This window comes from Silene latifolia, chromosome X, assembly GCF_048544455.1.
Source record: "Silene latifolia isolate original U9 population chromosome X, ASM4854445v1, whole genome shotgun sequence".
NCBI classification, from domain to species: domain Eukaryota; kingdom Viridiplantae; phylum Streptophyta; class Magnoliopsida; order Caryophyllales; family Caryophyllaceae; genus Silene; species Silene latifolia.
Window position 1 is genome coordinate 287,319,572 of NC_133537.1, and position 20,052 is coordinate 287,339,623.

Here is a 20,052-nt window from a genome sequence, read left to right on the forward strand (position 1 = left end):
TCTCCTTGTTGAAGCTCGAACCTTCTTCAGACCGTCTCAAGAATGAGCCATTAATCGTCATTGGGTCATACTTTGGAACCGGAACAGACCCATCAGCATTTGGGTCTTGCCTCAATAATTTCGGAGTCGTCGTACCCCGAAATAAGTGGTCCCTCAAGTTATCTGGCATTGGAGGGCGAAAAGGTTCAATATCAGCAGCGTTTTCAATCGATCGACCGTGTAGGTCAGTCGATCGACCGACTTCTACAGGACCAGAAGCTGTGCTATTTCGCGGACTGGTCGATCGACCGGGTATGTCAGTCGATCGACTGATATACCTGCTAATCGTCTTTTTCTTGCTACTGTTCGTTACTGCCTTCTTCTTACTTGGTTCCACCTCATCTTTTCCAGTAGCGTCCTCGACCATAGCGGGCCATCAAGGGTAGACCCACTCCTCAAAGTGATAGCATTTAGGGTCTCTTTTTGATCCGGCTGCGACGGTAATTGCCCCGGAGCTCGAGTTGCACTTTTGCTTGCCAGTTGAGCAATTTGACTCTCCAACATTTTTGTAGAAGTCTCTCTAGCTTGAGACTCTTTTTGCAGCAAACCCGACAGATTTTGAACCATGTTTTTCAACTCAGAAATGTCAGAACTTTGAAATTGCTGCTGCTGAGGCACATAGGAAGGCTTTTGAAACTGCTGTTGCTTATGAGGGGGCACATAACTTTGCTGCTGCTGCTGTTGTGGACCCGGATTAAGGACATTCTGATTAGACCACCTCAAATTGGGGTGGATATTAGAGGAATCGGGATATGTACCAGTCTGCCTATAATGTTGAAAGGCAGCACATACTTCAGTCGAACTAGGACAAAAATCCAAAATATGTCCCTCAGCTCCACATCTTTTGCATGTAAAGGGACCGTCTGAAACATCATTAACTTGGTAAATACCTCCTTTTTGAGATCCTCTTCCAAGCTCATACTTATCAAATCTCGCCGTAAGAGCCTCTAATGCAGCTACAAAAGGGGTTTCAGCAGCTCTCCTTTGATTTCCCCTGGAATTTCCATGCTCAGCTTTATGGGTGGCCATATCATCAATGATTTTACACCCCTTAGTTTCTCCAACATTCTCCTGGAATCGCCATTAGTGCAGCATCCAGGATAGCCCCTCGATCGTCATAAAGCCCATTATAAATCTGATTGCATAGGCTCCATTGCTCGAACCCATGGTGCGGAATAGTTCGCACTTTGACTTCTTGAAACGGACCCATGCCTCATGAAAATTCTCATCAGGACCCTGTTTAAAGCTCGTGATCTGAGCTCTAATGGCATTGGTCTTCGAGGCGGAGAAATATTTCTTGTAGAATGCTAGGGCCAGCGAATTCCAATCAGTGATCCCGTTAGCAGATCGATCCAGATCTCGGTACCATTCTCTTGCGGCATCACGAAGCGAGAATATGAACATCGTCTCCTTCACCTGGTCCTGGGTCACACCTGCCGGTGGGGGTATGGAGCAGCAATAGTCAATGAATGTCTCCATATGTTTAGCTGCATCTTCATTTGCAGCTCCCCCAAATTGGTTTCTCTCAACCAAGTTAATATAAGACGGTTTCGGTTCAAATTTTTTCGTCTGTCCTCGGTAATGCGAATCCCTTATAGAGATTCTCAGCTGTTGGCTCGGAGTGACTGGCTATACTTACTTCTTCAGCCATGTCTGGAGATGTGACGGTCTCAGCTGAGGAAGTAGAAATAGGTGACGAAGGTGGATCCTCCTCAAACAGCTCGTTCTCGTAGTAACTAGACAGAGTACTCAGCTCTTCCTCTGTCGGCAATACTCTAGATGATCGTCTCAACTCGCGCAAAGTCCTTTCGATCTCAGGATCCAATGGTCTCGGTACACCACCCTGTGACCTGCGCATAAGAGGAAACGACAATTAGAATATGAGAATAGTTTAAGGAACAGATGTCCCTTAAACTAAGAAAAGGATTAAAATAAAAACAACTAAAAATTAAACAATTGCCTCCCCAGCAACAGCGCCAAAATTTGATACCGTCGTAGAGTACCAAAGATAATATTTATAGTCCAAACTACTACTATAGCTAGTGGCAGTCAGGGTCGAACCACAGAGAGGCGATGCAATTAATAGTTATCTTAATTTTAGTCTAAGGTAACAATTATGTGGGGGTTTGAGTTGAATTGTTCTATAACTAAAGGCAATTAAATTTAAAAGAAACTAAAGCAAGTAAACGAGTAATTAAAGAAATAAGAGGAAAATAAATATTAAAAGAGTGCCAAGATGGTCGGTTCACTATAGTTTCGGCGACAGTGTCCTAGGTTAGTCTGAGTCAATCACGTGAGACGGGAAAATAAGAAGTCCTCTCGGTCCATTCTTAACAGGTAGCATCTTTCGATCTAGCTACGGGTCCCTAATATCACTAATGCTAACTTTCGTCCTGAAAAGTGACTTAAAAGTCTAAATTAACTTATCTCTCGATCTTATTAATTCAGTCGTCTTAATTAAGTAGTCTGTCTCCCTCCCCTATCTTTCGATCTTATCGGGTTGGTCAATTCCTAAGCATTCAAATAGTCGCGTGCACTCGATTCGTCAAATATAGCAATTAAATTAATTAAAACGAAGCAAATCTCACGTGGCCGGTCGATTGACCAGGTAGGCCAGTCGGTCGACCATGGCGCGATTCAGGGGTTATGAATTCTAATGCCGCCTAACCTACAGATCCCCTACATCTTAGCACGAATGATTTAGCTACTCATGATTGTGATAGAAACAACAATAAGATTAACAAACGAAGCTACTGAATTCATGATGGAAATAACTAAATATTTAACTAACATAAAACGATAACTCGGCTTTGGGAATTCTAATCTAGCAATTCTAACTATGAACGAAATAAAGAGTAAACTGAAATTATGGAATTAAAATTACCAGTTGAAGGCATGAAGCAGGATCCAAAGCACGAACGAAAATAAAAATTGTATTAGATGATTAAGAATGCTAATGCTAATCTTATTATTGAACCCTAATTATTTCCCTAAAACTGATGGTGAAAAACTTGACGATCTTCTGAAAACATCAGGTTACGTTATATAGGAATATAACGTAACACTTATTCCTAAAACCTAATTACAATGGGCTTTGGAATTCTCGAAATTTGCGTCAGATTAACGGTTTGGTCGATCGACCACTGGAACCGGACGATCGACTGAACCCCGCTGAATAGTAGCTTCTGTAAGTCGTGCTCTGGTCGATCGACCATAGGCATCAGTCGATCGACCACTGTAGCTGGTAGTCGCTTCTAAATTCTTCATAAAGTTGTCTTTCAGGCCTCGAAATGCGCACCAAGTTCGTTTCTTGAGTAAATACTTCACGTCAAATGCAATGCAAGATACTTAGGGACGGATTCGGTCGATTTCCGCTGGATTCTTCACATTTCTGCAATATAATACAAAAACACGAAAGTAGACGGAAATAGGGAAAATAGTAGTATAACTACTTGATTGAGCTCTGAAATGCGTGTAAAATAGGGTGTAAAACATCATATTAAGGACACGCATCAGTGACCCTTGAAACCATGCAACCATCATTCATCTATGTTCTACCATACATTTTGTCAACAAAGGGAATGGGCGCAAAAAGAAATTATCCAAATTTGAGTTCAAGAAAAGAAAAGAAAAAGTTTGCAAATGCATCAAAAGAAAAGAGGAGTAACAAAATGAAAACTCCTATGCTTCAAAAATAAGGCACCCTTGTTACTAATTGGGGTGACTTTGAAAATGTTCAAAAGAAAATGCAAAAAGTGAAAAGTTGTCAAGTATTGAAATGCCAAAAATCAAAAGAAATGGCAAAAAGAAAGTGTTCTCAAATGTCAAATGCCACAAGAAATTGGGATGGAAAAAAAACAACAAAGCAAACTCCCAAATGAAACTCAAATATCTATTGATCCCTTTATCCATCGTATCCATTTTTGTGCATGGTAGAGAGGAGACGACCCTTCTTCCTGTCTAGGCAAGAAGGGGAATTCCGCGATCCTCCAGTGTTTCTAATACCATAGGGAGTCTATTCATGACAAAAGCATTTAACGATTGTGGACAAAGGTACTCTAGCTTGACACAACTTGGAGGTGATTTATTGGTATCCTTCTAGGCTTAGTAGTTTGAAGAAACCATATCTATGAAGGAGTGTGTCCCTTGAATTGCTTCCCCTTTTAGATAATTTCCGCCACTTAGATGAGGCAAGTGGCTATTCTTTTGTAGATGCATCCATTACTTGTTTTGTGTGCTTAATGCTTGGATGTGTCGCCATTTTGGCAAGACCCACCTTGCCTTGCAAGAAGGCATCCTACCTCATGGTTGTCTTGTTGTGAGTTGAAGGGGCGGAGTGAAACCCGCTAATTGTCTCACATCGGTTATATTAGTAGGTTAGCTTAAATAAAGGTCTAGTTTTTGTCACCTATTTACTCGGGACAAGTAAAGGTTCGGTTTGGGGATATTTGATGTGAACATTATTTGCGCACATTTAGTCCCCTAATTGAGCCTATTTTGCATACTATTATAACATTCCTTAGCCATTTTATCCGTCAAAACCTTCCTATTTGCTTTCCTAGTGCATTTTATATGTTTTATAGGAAAGGAGATAATAAGGCGGAAATTCCCGTCTTTTGTGCATATTCGAAAGCTTTTTGATGATATTGGATGGACGAGTATTGAAGGAGAGGCAAGAACTAAAGACTAATTTCACAAGAATAAGAAGAAAGTGAAGAAAAGGATTCTGAAGAAGAATCCGAGCGTCCAAGCATTGAAGACGCTCGGATTCCCTTGCAACAATCCGTGCGGATTTGCCCAAAGACGCTCGTCCACCCCTGCAACAATCCGAGCGGATTCCCCTCCCAGACGAGCGGATCGTGGCGTCTTCAGCTGAGATGCTCATCTCTCCGAAAGACTAGCATTTCCCCGTTTAGAACTCACAAATGTTTATTACTAGTTTAGCCTTAGTTAACCTAATGAAGCTCTACTATATATACCCCATTTGTAAATAATCAAAGCATCAAGTTTTTTTAGAGTAAAAAGCTCTGTTAGTAGGAAATTCTCTTAGATTAGATTAGGAGTAGATTAGAATAGATTAATCTCAATCTTTCCACAAAATTACACATTAATCTTTCCTTAATTATTATTCAAGTTTATTATTATTGGGTAATTGAAGATTATTGGGTTATTATTGGAGAATTGACAACTCTTCATCAATCAATCAAGTTCTCTTCTTTTATTCTTTGCTTTATTATTTGGAATCATCTCATATTTGGTATAATTCTTTTACCCTTTACTCTTTATTGTTTATTTTCTCATTCTCTTATCATGTTTACACTTGTTGTGATGATTGACACCATTAATGACATTTACTGTGATAATAAGTGAGTAGTCTCTTAACTAGGATTAGTGGGTAATTAGGGGAAACCAACATGGGATTAATCATGCTTAATCTAATATGTTTTCATAATTAAATTGATTGCTTGTTGTGATGTCAACCTATGCACATGTTATGTTTGATGAAATGCTAAGCCTATGAATCCTTGCATTTTTACCCATCTCTTATCTACTAAACAAGACTTGTAAGATATAAACCAACTCGAGTCTTGTTAGACCATGCATAGAAGTTGAATAGGAGGAAATTAAGTCGACTTGTAGGTGTTGTACAATCTAATCAATTCGGCTCCGAGACCCAACTCTTCCTATGAACCGTAAGACATAAACCAACTCGGTTCCTTTACAACATTAATTGCTTGCAACTTTGTGAACATGTTTGTATGATCAACTCCCATGAATCCCATATGAACCCATGACATCCTAGCACTTTTAATCAATTGTTTACATCCTTCCTTTTATTGCTTGTTTTACCTTATTGTTTGCATTAGCCTAGACACAACTACAAACCCAAACAAATTGTGACACTAGCATAAATTGAGATAGATAGACTTAGAACCCAAAGCACACCGTCCCATGGATCGACCTCGACTTACCGCTAACTAGTTGTTTGTTGAGAATTATAAATGTGTTTGATTGGATGTGACCCGACGACATCACCCATCAGGAATCATACTTGCAAATTCAAGGTAAGACTGGCTACAAATTCAATGCTCCTTTGGTACTACTTGAAAGATGGGAAGGGTTTCGGAACGGATGTGACAATGGGATGAGACACATTGTCAATGGAGGCTTAATAACAAGACTTGCAAAGTGGTTCAACCCAAATTTCAACAATGATAACTCTTATGTGCATCTTCCGGGCAACACTAGGCTCAATGAAAGGCTTCTTTTCCAACAACACCATTGGATAGCCTATGAGGTATATGAAAGGAAAATCAAATGGTTGACAAAGGGAAGCGCCCCTTTAACCCTTCCAATGGAAGGTTTGACAAGAATTTCACCGAGGAGGGGTCCTCTTTCCCGATTACCGTCCTACCTAGTGCCCGGAAATACAAGACAAGAAAACCAAGCCCCACCCCCTACTCAACAACAACAAGAGCATGAGAAAAAGAATGAAGGGGAAAATATCACTATTACTCCATACCCCTTCCCTTACCAATCCTACAACCACCCTAACCCGTTCATTCTCCTAAAGGATGACTTTGCCACGGGTCACTTTAAGCTATGCATCGACAACAATATGATGATAGGGTGGATAACTACTATGCTCTATATCCTAGTTTCCATCAAATGGCCCGCTAAGGGCGCATTAATGAAGAAAGAGTGCTTCCCTCTTGGGCTCAAGTTGACATACTCTTCCCAAATTCGGCCCATGGGAATGGCGGAGCAAGTGGCAATGGTGATGGAAGGGAGAGTGACGGCGACACTGTGGAGGTGAATAGCGATGGGGATGAATTTATGGACTTCTATGAAAGTGATGAGTCTAGAGTAAATTGGAGTGATGAGCTTGGAGGAGATGATGATGATTAGTGAAGAGTTCTTTGGCTTGGTGGAGCAGGCAAGAGGCACCCATCATGGCTTATGTGAGCTTTTTCTTCCTCTCTCATCTCTTTGTCAAAATTTAATTTGTATAATAATTTGGTTTGAATAGTTATTGTTGTTTTGGCTTTTGCCTAGTGAAGTGTCCTAGCAACACCAAAGAACTTTTTCCACCTTAGCCACATCAAGGTGATGACAATTTTTGTTCCCACTAGAAAAATCCAAAACGACAATTTGCATAACATAGCATGCATGGCCTTGTGGCCAAACTTCTTCCATAACTTTAATCAGTTTGGGGAAATTTAGTTACAAGCATCCCGAGTTAATCTAAATTAGCTCTCCGAACAATAGAAAGCATGCATCACTTAGAGTAGTTTAGCTTGCATCATTTGTAATATATTTCATGTAGTATGCATTTAGTGTAGCATTCATGCATCTCATATAATCTCATGCATTTGCATAATTTCTTATCGTATTGTCCATTGAGGACAATGTCCATACTAGTGTGGGGATGGGGAATTCTAACATTCTATCATCTAACCTCTAACTTATTTCAAAAAAAAAATGATAAAAATTTGAAAAATTTGAAAAATTTAAAAATGCAAAAACATGTTTCTTTCCTTTGTAGTGTAGAAATGTATATATTGTATATATTTACTTGTTTGTTTGTCACTCTTATCATATTGGGTCGACTACGCCACATTAAAAGCATGAGGGAAATAGAAGACCGCATGGTATGATCTTTCCAAATCTTCTTTCTCCTTCTATATGTTAATGATAATATGGCTATATTTTGTTGATGCAGTACAAACCTATGTATTGCTAAGAGTTTGCATCTAGTTTACATAGCATATTAGTTGATAGAAGCATATGCATTAGAGTTGTATATATGATAGTTGCATCATGGCATGTAGTTGCATATTAGAAATTTTTTATGAAAATGCCTATTTGGGAAGCTTGACAAATGTATATAAGACCCTTGTAAATAATTTTTCTTCTTGAGACTTTGTTTGCCAGAATACTCTCAAGACATCCTAGGATGTGTCATACTAGTATCCTTTGACCCATGGACTAAGGCCTAGTCAAGATTGCCTTGTGGTGTGATAACTCCTTGGCTACCGTTTACTCCAAGGTGACCCTTGATGCCATGCAACCGTCCTTACACTTCTATCATCATATTTTGTCAACAAAAAGGAAATGGGCACAAAAATGTCAAATTGAGTTCAAGTTTTCAAATGTCAAATGTTTGCAATTGCATCAATGAAATGAGGAGAAAAAATAGACTCATATGCTTTAATAGAAGTACCCTTACTACAAATGGGGTTACTTTCAAAATGTTCAAAGAGAATGCAAAAAGTTAAAAATGCCAAACATAAAAAATGGCACAATGTTCTTGATTGTTGAATGTTCAAAAATAGGGGGAAAATAAACCCAAAAGCAAACTACCATCATGAAACTCATATACATGGAATCCCTTTTATCCTTTGATGATCCTATTTTATTGCATGGTGGAGAGGGGACGACCCTTCTTCTTGTCTAGGCAATAGGGGGAATTCCGCGATCCTACAGTATTTTCTAACACCATGGGGAATTGACTCTTGACAAAAGCATTTAGCAATTGTGGACAAAGGTAACCTAGTTTAACACAACTTGGAGGTGACTTGTTTGTATCCTCTAGGACTTATTAACTAGGAGAACCAATATCTATGATGGAGTGTGTCCCCTTGAATTGCTTCCCTTGTAGGTGATTTCTGCCACTTAGATGAGGAAAGTGGCTATTCTTTTTGTAGATGCATCCTTTACTTGTTTTTGTGTGCTTAAATGTTAGGATGCATCGCCATTTTGACAAGCCCCACCTTGCCTTGCAAGAAGGCATCTTACCTTATAGGTGTCTTGTTGTGAGTTGAAGGGGAGGAGTGAGACCCGCTAATTGTCTCATATCGGCTAGTAGTATTAATAAAGGTCATAGTTTTAGTCACCTCTTTACTCAGAATGAGCAAAAGTTCGGTTTGGGGATATTTGATGTGACTCATATTTACATACATTTAGTCCCTGAACTAGTCTCGTTCCTATGCTTTCTTGCATGTATTAGGGTTGTTTTTATCTTAAGCTTCCTACTTTGCATATTCTATGAGGTTTTGTGCCCTTGGTAGGAAAGGAGCGCTAGCCTTGCATGTATGGAGCAAAAACGGAGCTAAATTGATCACATCTAACGACCAAGCATCAAAGAGGAGACCGATACTAAAGGATTAAGTAGATAGAACAAATAAATGGGCAATGATGAAGGACCCCCAAGGCTCCTCAATGATCCCCACAGATCATGGGGCAGCCAAATGAAGAAGAAGGAAATCTGCAAGGAGAGACGAGCATCCTGAGCACGGCCCGAGCGTCCCGAGCACGGCCCGAGCATCCCAAGCACGACCCGAGCGTCCCAGAGCAGAGGACGGGCATCCCAAGACACAGGTCGAGCATCCTTTGAGTAGGACGGGCGTTTTCCCATGCAGCATGAGCGTCCAACAAGTGCAATCTGGGTGTCTCCATGAAGGACTTGCAAGGCATTTATCTTCATTTTAGGGACTTAATCATCATTTAAGCCCTTAGTTAACCTAATACTTGTACTTAGTATAAATACTCCCTTACAATAGGAGATTAAAATCAAGTCATTAGAGTAGATTAGAGATCAAATAGCTTAATTACATCTTAATCCTTCCTTAATTATTGTTGAAGAATTCTTAGATCTAGTTGTGTAATTTGAAGATTATTTGGGTTTATTAAAGAATTGACAATTCTTCATTCATCAATCAAGTTCTCTTCTATTATTCTTTCCTTTCCATTTATTCATCATGAGTTTGGTACAATTTCTTTACTCTTTGCTTAATTATTGTTTATTGTTTTACTCATCCATCATGTTTAGACTTGTTAATGTGATTGACACCCTTGTTAGTATATTTTCCATGATCATGAGTGAGTAGTCTCCTAACTAGGGTTAGTGGGAGATTAGAGGAGTTAATCATGGGGTTGATCTTTACTTAATAAGTTTATATGATTGCTTGCTTGTTGTAGTTTCAACTTATGCACACGTTATTCTTGATGAAATGCTTGACTGACAACCTAGCATGAATCTCTTATCCATTAAACAAGACTTGTAAGACATAAACCAACTCATGCCTTGTTAGACCATGCATATAGTTGAATAGGAAGAAATTAAGTCGACTTGTAGGTGTTGTAAAGTCTTGACCGACTCGGCCCCGAGATCTAAACCTTCCTAGGAATTGTAAGATATAAACTAACTCGATTCCACTACAACAATAAATTGCTTGCATCTATGAAACTTGTTTATGTGATCTCACCATGATTCCCTCATGAACCCATGACACCCTAGTTCCTTTTATAAATTGTTTACATTCCCATTTACTTTACTTGCTTTGTTTTTCATTTGTTTATATTTACCTTGCCTAGTAGTTTAGATAACCATCTAAAATCCAAACTAAATTATGACTCTAAGGCATAACTACTTGCATTTGATAGCTTAATCCAATACCCGTCCCTTGGGATCCGACCTTTACCTACCGCTCTACTAAGGGTAGTTTGTGGAGACTATAAATATTGTTTGAGGGCGTACAACGACACGACCCATCAAAGCTTTCTGAGTTATAACTTCCTTTCTCCCTATTCTTTCTTCTTATTACCTCATTCAAAAACCTAAAAAACTTCATAAGATTTTTCTCCCTATAAAACTTTGGTGAATTTGTGTTTGATTTCCTCTTAAATCTTTCTAGTTCATTCATTCAATCTAAAGAGTCTATCGATCCGAAATACTCGGGGGCTGGGGGGGGGGGGGGGGTGAATTGAGTATAAGTAAATAAGCCAACTTTTTCGATTATGTCTGTATAAAGCGTGTAAATATTACTTAGTATGAATTTATTGATTAAATTCAACTAACTTGATTGTATGTGAAATGAAGAGTAAAACGCAATAAGTAAAAGATGCAAGGACACACTGATTTTTGAAGTGGTTCAGTTTCACAAGTCGAAACCTACGTCCACTATTCTTGATTAATAATTTTAGTATCTTTCTACGGATTACAAAATTACTAACTGAAACGGGAAAGGAACCCGAGCTAGGCCACGGATTAGGTCCTTCGTCCAATTTGAGGTCTAACTCAAATTCTGCCTAAGAAGACATGGTAATTTTTGTCACGTCTCAATTCTACAATGAATTTTGAGACTTTTTGCCTAGGGACTTTTAATTAAATAAGGATCCGAGCTAGGATAAAATCACAAGACAAAACCGAGTAACAAGTTTATCGGTTTTCAACAATCGACCTTAGTTCGCTTCCAAATGGTCCTATCCTTTCTAGTAAATAAATCAAGAGAATCTTAGGACAAAATAAGAGATCTTTGGGCGGCCAAAATAGTCCAAGGAGGCAATTTTATCATTTTCAAAAGAAGATCAAATGTCGCTTTCAAGGAACGTCAAAATGTCGCTTTCATTCTTACACTTGTGTAAGGGCATTGGGGGCTGCTTTCTATGGATTTTTCAGCTAGAATCTTGACCAAACAAGGCTCTAATTTTGTATTCTCTAGGTAGCTCTTATGTCCCTTTTGTTGTAAGACTTATGTAAGACCTAGAGAAGAGTTAGTTGGATTGTTCTTGTTGTTTAGAGGCACACGGCTGCCTAGCAGGCTCTTGTCCTTTTTTTTCCTTTGTTTATTGCTTATCTTTTGCTAGTCCTTGGATGTAAATTTGATGGTTAGGATTAGAAGGACTTGGGCTATATATAAGCCAAGTCTCTAAGTGTAATATTCAGATTTGCTTAAGTTATAAACCAAGTAAGAAGCCAAGAGTTTTCTTCATTAAATCTCTTCTTTGCTTTGTGCTTGAAGAGCTCCATTGCTTTGTGCTTGAGGTTGGTAATTCATTTGCTTGTGTGCTTTGAATTATCGAGTCTAGTCCTATTGCTTTATGTTCGGGTCTAGACATATCATCAAAACATCCCACAAAGACACGCCTAAAACAAACAGTTTGTTTCATGCAAACATAGGCTTGTTACTTTAGTTTTCCGCTTAAATTGTCGAGTTAGAGGTTTCACTCCAACTTGTGATGAAGTTAAAAGAAAGAAAGAAACAAGTGTTTTCTTCACAAAAATCTCTTCTTTCCTTTGTGCTTGAAGAGCTTCATTGCTTTGTGCTTGGGATTGGTAATTCATTTGCTTGTGTACTTTGAATTATTGAGACTAGTCCTATTGCTTTGTGTTCGGGCCTAGTCATATAACAAAAACCGTCCCTAGGGACATGCCTAAAACAACCAGTTTGTTTCATGCAAACTTAGGCTCGTTACTTTAGTTTTCCGCTTAAATTGTCGAGTTAGAGGTTTCACTCCAACTTGGTTTTCGATTAATAATTTTAGTACCTTTCTACGGATACAAAATTACTAACCCACTCGTACAACTAACTCTAGTTGTAACTCAATTGAGTACCGTTAAATACTCGATCTATCTATCTTACGTTAATAAGAGAGTGTTTGAATGTTCTTTCGATGTTCACACAATTGAACGAATAAGAAACAATTCTAAGCACTATTATCCAATATCGATATCAATAAACGTAATTGACAAATGAAGAACTTAACTTTTCAAAATAATAAATAAAGTAAGAAGTTTTAAAGGCGTTTGCAATTAAAAGAATTTTACTCTATTTCGTGATATGCTAAAAAACTATTTTGTGTGAAAAGTCCCAACTTAATCAAAAGATCGAAAGTAGTATTTATAGAAGACGGAAACTAGGGTTTAGAATTTCGAAACCCTAGAGCCGTATGTCACGTGTGAAACAAGGAAAGAATTCTTCTTAATATTTTATTTTATCTTTTATAGAATAATCTCTTGGTAAATAATAAGAAAGATATAAGTTCCTTTCTTTAATAATTATTCAAGATATATTCTATATTTTTATGGAAAGCATATCTTAATTAGATGATTAAGGAAATATGAAATCTTTAGCATATTATCATCAAATAATATAAGTTAAACCCTAAGTTGCACAATAAGGAAAATGAGAGGTGAGATACGGCTAAGATAGCAGTCCTCTTCCACACATCCTTAGGCGGCATGAAACCCTAGGTGGGCTCAATTTAGGGTTCACTATGAATAACAATATAAATCCTAGATAGAATAACAACTCATAAGTTGTATTACATATCAATAGAATAAATACTAATTATTCACCATAAAAGTCATAAGATATAATCAAAATAAATACTTTAAAAATGTAAAACCGTTTTGAAATATTTTACGCTTTAAAAAAACAAAGTTCTTCATAAGTCATCCAAAGTTATAGTGCAAAGAGCTGTAACTTTAGATCTTGTTTAGTAAAGTTATAGATAAAGCTACTATAACTTTACTTCACAAAAATCACATCTAAAGATACCATCACCAAAAGACGACCTATACTATCTAGTCTTCCTCGAGATCTTCAGTAGTCGATCATCTTGTATCTTGAATATAAACTCTTCATCTTGAGATTCAAAACTTGTATTGGTCTAGTCTTTGTCTTGATATAACCAGCAAGCTTAGTTCAACATTCTTGTAACATTTAGCAAACCATTACAAGTACCAAATATATATAGACACAACATACTTTGTCATTATCAAAACTTAATGGGACATATAACTATATGGTCCAACAAATTTCCCCTTTTTAATGATGACAAGTCTCCTATGATTTGTGTCTAAAGAAAGTTCCCCCCAATGTAATACCATCATATTGTAGAAGGGTCAAACGTAAGGCAAGACAATTATATTCAAACGTATAGCATCTAAGAACCTTAAGAGACTAAAGGTCTTGACAAGGAGCAAGCTTAGGCATGTACTACAAATCAAGGTCATTTGTTCCCCCTCTTGACATCATCGAAAAGACGAGAACAGACATAAAATAACCAGAATAATATAAACAGAGGAAAGAAAAGAAAAGCAAACATATATTATAAGACGAGAAAGTAATCTACATCTAGCAAAGTCGATAATAATATGTCTTAGCTAACAAACCAAAATAATAATGCCAATGGGCCAAATAGGAATAGTGCCAAAATGGGCCGAATGACATAAGAGTAATTAAGCCTAATGGGCCGAATGAGATAGAAAAGTTGTTAAGGCAAGCAAAGCAAAAGACAAACGAAAACGAATAAAAGTTTAACGGCGAGGATGATTGACGGTTTGGGGATTGACATAGTCGGGTCTAGTGCGGAATTCATGGGACTCAAGACGGTCAAGACAAGAGCGAACATAAGACTCATCTCCTTGGCTCACCAAGTTTGCCATGGATGTAGTATGACGAACCACATCATGGACAACCAAATCCAAATCCCTCATCATGAGCTCAACCCGTTCCTCCAAACCCGTAATTGCAGCAACAATCGAGTCAAGACCAACCACGGCATCACTCTGTTTTGCCGTCCCAGACCGAGACACAACATCCATCAATAATTGTGTTTGAGCTTCCAATTTTGCATTAATACCGACCATAAACTCTTCTAATTTCTTATCCATAACTGCCAACATATCCGACGGCTTGTCTTCAACAATCCCCTTAGAAACAAATACCAACTCCGGTGCCATTACACCAAGCTTCATCAATTGTAAAAAAATTTCACCCATCGTATCCCGAGTCATGACACCGTAACTTGCAACATCCACAACTTTCTTGACCTCTAAAAGACGAGATATCCACATGCCGTAAGGCAAATCAATGGTGGTGGATACCTTCTCTTTTCGAACAAGAACGCTAGTTTAGTCAATCCGATTAAAAACAAGCAGGGGAAGACTCACCTTCCTTCCTTCCAACCAAGAGAAAATGGTAATCATCTCGTAACTCGAGATCTTGTCACGACCACCACGACGAGGAATAATTGTACTCCAAAGAAAGTTAACGAGAAATTTTACCTTGGGTGAAAAGAAAGCCATCAACACATGACTGTTGCGAGTAGCGTCTTTATCGAAAGACCGCTTAATGACCAGCTTAACTTCATCCGTAATATCGCCCAATTCTTGACTTGGATTAATTTCGAGTCCATCATTAGGAACCGAAAACTCAGAACAGAAATCTCCAATGGAGATGTTAACACCCTTGCCATTAACGACTGCATGCAAGACACCTTTCGACACTTCGACCGAGGCATAAAATTGAACAAACTCGATAGGATACACCGAACCTGAGAACTCACACACTATTTTCCATTCTTGAAAAACGAGAAAATCCGAGAAAAATTGAAAAGCTTCAATTTCTTCATACCAAGAACTCGGATAATTTCGTCCACCATGAATACCGTATTGAAGGAATTGATCAATTGATCGTCTTTCATCTTTGGTAAGACGAAGCTTATTTAACCCTAACTCTGTTGCATGCAGCATAAGTTCCCGAAACATCGTCCTCCGAACACCATCTCAGACCACAACACCATGATCCACCTCCCTTTCTTCATGGCCAACATATATCATTCACCTTGTTTTTTCCTTTGTCTAATTTTCTTCTTTTACCCCCAACACTAGAATCGACTTGAGGTTGGGTGGGAAGGGTGTGTTTTGGCTTCGGTGTATATGAAGGAGGGGTGGTAGTTTTGGCAGTTTTGGTGGCGGAACGAGTGGTAGGAGTGTGTGGGAAATTTTGTGGTGATGTCATGGTGAGGTGAGGTTGAGTATATGGGGGTTTGGATTTTGGGTTTTCGAAAAAGAAGAAGAAGGGTGATGTTATGATGGTGATGGTGGGTGCCGTGTAAGGAGTTTTATAGGTAGGAAGAATTTGACACTTGGTCAAATATGGAAAGCAAGTAGAAGAATTATGGTAGAAGTATGATATATAGAAGATCTATACGGTTTGTGTAGATAAGATTTGAGATTTTATTTCCAATTTACAAGGTTGCACATTATATCAAACTCTAAATAAGGTAAATAATATCATAAAGAGAGGATATAACAGGATATTTTGGAATTTTGATATTGTAAAAATTAAGGAAATAACCGAAAATAAGGTAAAGAAAAATAAGATAAATATTGGAAATTTTCGGCCAAAAGATTTTGTGAGGAAGGTATATGGTTTGTATTATGGACATAAAATATTAACAATGCATAGACGGAATATTCTTGTAATATAATACAATATTTGACAATTATTATCTTGCAATGGAATATACGGACACAATTACATAATCTCGTCTGAATCTAGTCAATCATAGAAACAAGAAATATTTATAACAAGTTTAATTGCCACCGATTAAACCAATTTCCAACCGCAAATTCTCAAAACGTTCTCTAGCCAATGCTTTTGTCAAAATATGTGCCCATTATTTTTCGGTGCTACAAAATTCAAGTCTTATATTGCCCTTTCCTACTTGGTCTCTGAGAAAGTGGTGCCTAATATCAATATGTTTAGTACGTGATTGCTGTGCGGGATTTTTAGATATAATTATAGCACTCGCATTATCACATAAAATAGGTACACAACCAACATTCACACCATAGTCAGATAATTGTTGTTTTAACCAAAGTAATTGAGAACATACCAAGGCGGTAACAATATATTCAGCCTCAGCAGTAGATAAGGTGACTGAATTTTGTTTCTTAGAACCTCAAGTTATAATGCATGGTCCAACAAAGGTAGCAATGCCAAATGTACATTTCCTATCAAGTGAACAACCTGCATAGTCTGCATCTGAATACCCTATTAGATCAAAATTACACTCAAGTGGATACCATAAATATAATTTTGATGTACCAATCAAATACCTCAAGATCCTCTTAACTACTATCGTATGCGATTCTTTAGGACACGATTGAAAACGTGCACACACGGATACACTAAACATAATATCAGGACGACTTGCAGTTAAGTATAGAATTGAACCAATCATACCTCGATAAGTTGCTTCATCGACACACTTACCACCCTCGTCCAATGTCAGTTTCTTATCTGTCACCATTGGAGTCGGCATAGGATGGGAGTTTTCCATCCCGAATTTTCTGATTAGTTCCTTGATGTATTTTTGCTGGTGAATCATAATGCCTTCACTAGTTTGTTGAATTTGAAGTCCTAGAAAGAATTTGAGTTCTCCCATCAGGCTCATTTCAAATTCTAAAGTCATCAAATCTGAAAAATACTTACACAATTTATTATTAGTTGACCCAAAGATAATATTATCAACATAAATTTGTACAACTAACAAATCTGAACCCTCGGATTTTAGGAACAGGGTCTTGTCGATAGATCCTCTTTTAAAATCACTTTCAAGTAAAAATTTGGATAATCTGTCGTACCAAGCCCTGGGAGCTTGTTTCAAACCATATAAAGCTTTATCTAAATTATAAACGTGGTTTTGAAACTTGTGATCCAAAAATCCTGGGGGTTGCTCCACAAAAACTTATTCGTTTAAATAACCATTAAGAAACGCAGTCTTAACGTCCATTTGAAACAATTTCATTCCTTTATGAGCTGCAAAAGCTATTAAAAGTCTAATGGCTTCAAGTCTGGCCACAAGAGTGAAGGTCTCATCATAATCTATTCCTTCTTGTTGATTGTATCCCTGTACAACCAATCTTGCTTTATTCCGAACAATAACTCCTGCGTCATCTAGCTTGTTTCTGAATACCCATCTGGTACTAATAACAGATTGATCTTTAGGTCTAGAAACCAAGTGCCACACTTTATTCCGTTCGAACTGTTGGAGTTCATCTTGCATGGGAACAATCCAATCTGATTCAGCTAAGGCTTCTTTGATATTGGTAAGTTCGATGGTTGAGAGGAAGGAGTATAAGGAGCAAAAGTTATTTAAACCCCTACGTGTTTGAAAACCTTTCCTTATATTTCCAAGAATGTTCTCCATGGGACTAGAATCTTTATATTTCCATTTCTTAGAAACTGGAGGCACATCATTATAACTTGAACTGGGCTCACCTTCTTCAAATGATTGGGATCCAAGAATTATTCCCCCTGAGTTCAATCCTGGGGTTATAGTAGAATCAGGTATAACCCTAAATTCTATACCTTGGTTTGGATTTGAAGTTATAGCTTCATCAGTTATAACTTTAGTTTTCGAATTCTTGTTTTGAGAGGAGATTATAGTATCATCAACTATAGTCTCAGCTTTCTTTCCCTTTTCATTTGAAGGATCTCTACGTTCATCATTCGTGCCTTCAATTTCTTTATCTTCTTCATCCAGCTCTGGAGGATCATCTCTAGATAGACGCAAATCAGGTTCGTTCATATATTCTTCCTCATCCTGTTCAGCTTTATCAAACACATTATTATCATCAAAAATAACATGAACACTTTCCTTGATGCACAAGGTTCTTTTATTAAAAACCTTATATGCTTTGCTATGATTAGAGATCCAACGAAAACCGCTTCATCACTTATGGGATCAAATTTGCTTAAATGGTTTTTGCCATTGTTACGGACAAAACATTTGCTCCCGAAGCAACGTAGATGAGATATGTTGGGTTTTCGTCCTCTAAGGAGCTCATAAGGAGTCTTATTAATGATAGGTCTAATCAAAGCTTGATTATGAACATATCATGCAGTACTAATGGCTTCAGCTCAAAAATTACGAGGTAGTCCACTACACAAAAGCATAGTGCGTGCCATATCCTCTAGTGTTCTATTCATACGTTCAACAACACCGTTTTGTTGTGGGGTTCGTGGTGCATAAAAATTGTGTCCTACACCATTTTCCCTACAGAATTCTATAAAAGCATGATTATCAAATTCGGTGCCATGATCGGTACGTATAGAAACTAATTTTGATTTATACTTGTTTTGGGCAAGCTTCGTTAGAACTACAAAATCATTGAAAGTTTCATCTTTTGAGTTTAGAAAGAGAGGCCAAACATACCTTGAATAGTCATCAACTAGAACAAAAACATACCTGGATCCGCCTCTACTTCTTACCTTCATTGGACCACATAGATCCATATGTACTAGTTCCGGTGGTTCTTTGGTGCTTACCACTCTCTTAGGTTTGAATGACGATCTCACTTGTTTGCAACGAGAACATGAGTCACATAGCGTCTCTTGATCAAATTTGATTGATGGCAACCCTTCAACCAAATCCCATTTCTTGAGTTTATTCAGTATTGTCGAGCTAATGTGAGCAAACCTCTTATGCCACAAACACGGATCATCTAGAGTAGCTTTCATGCATGTAAACGAGTTAGTAGGAATTACATTCAAATAGATCATATAAACGTTCCTTTTTCGACGACCTTCTAGAATAACACTACTTGTTCCTTCAATTATTATACGACAAGTATCTGAGTGAAAAACGACTTTATTTCCCTTGTCACATAATTGAGAGATCTTAATTAGATTATGCTTGAGTCCTTTAATAAGATATACATCACTAATTGCACGAGAGGTAGAAATACCAACTTTATCAATACCAATAACCTTACCTTTCTTTTTATTTCCAAAAGTAACCTTTCCTCCATTAAAGGGTTCAAGTGAAAGAAACAAGTTTATATCTCCAGTCATATGCCTTGAACAACCGCTATCAAGGTACCATAGATTATTTTCTTTCACCATAACCTACAAAATGATTAGATACAGTTTTTAGGTACCCAAGCAAGGTTGGGTCCTTTAATGTTAGTCACCCTAAATATTAGATCTTTTCTAACCAAGACTTGTCTAATAATTTTCCATCTGATGGACGAATGAGTTTGTTTAGGAGGTGTCCCAGTCTTAGGGTAAGCTCTAGGTGTTTCACGTGGTTTCTTTTTAGGTTGTTTAGGGGGAGCTTAGTCTTATAAGACTCTTTAGGCTTCTGTGGTTGCATAGGTTCATTGCTCTTTTTCTTGTAGTCAAAACTCATATCATAGAACAAACGAAAGTTATTATTTCTTTCTTCATTCAAGTTAGGTTCATCCATGGGAATGTCATTTTCTTCAACTACTGTGTTAGACGATTTTACAAACTGGATGCCTTTTCGTAAATCTTGCACACATTTAACACAATTGTCTTGAATATGTCCCGTATGACCACAGTAATTGCCACGGATGACTTTCGTGCTTCCTTCCCACTTATCATGAACCTTTCTAGCATGTAAGCGCAAATC

At 37.7% G+C, this 20,052-nt stretch overlaps 1 non-coding gene across 1 annotated transcript; it reads left to right on the forward strand.

The window, feature by feature from the left end:
• The first annotated feature begins 1,199 nt into the window (after positions 1-1,199).
• On the forward strand, positions 1,200-1,308 carry LOC141625734 (small nucleolar RNA R71). The gene has a single exon (XR_012535498.1). It is a non-coding gene; the product is annotated as a small nucleolar RNA R71 (small nucleolar RNA).
• Positions 1,309-20,052: the final 18,744 nt, after the last annotated feature.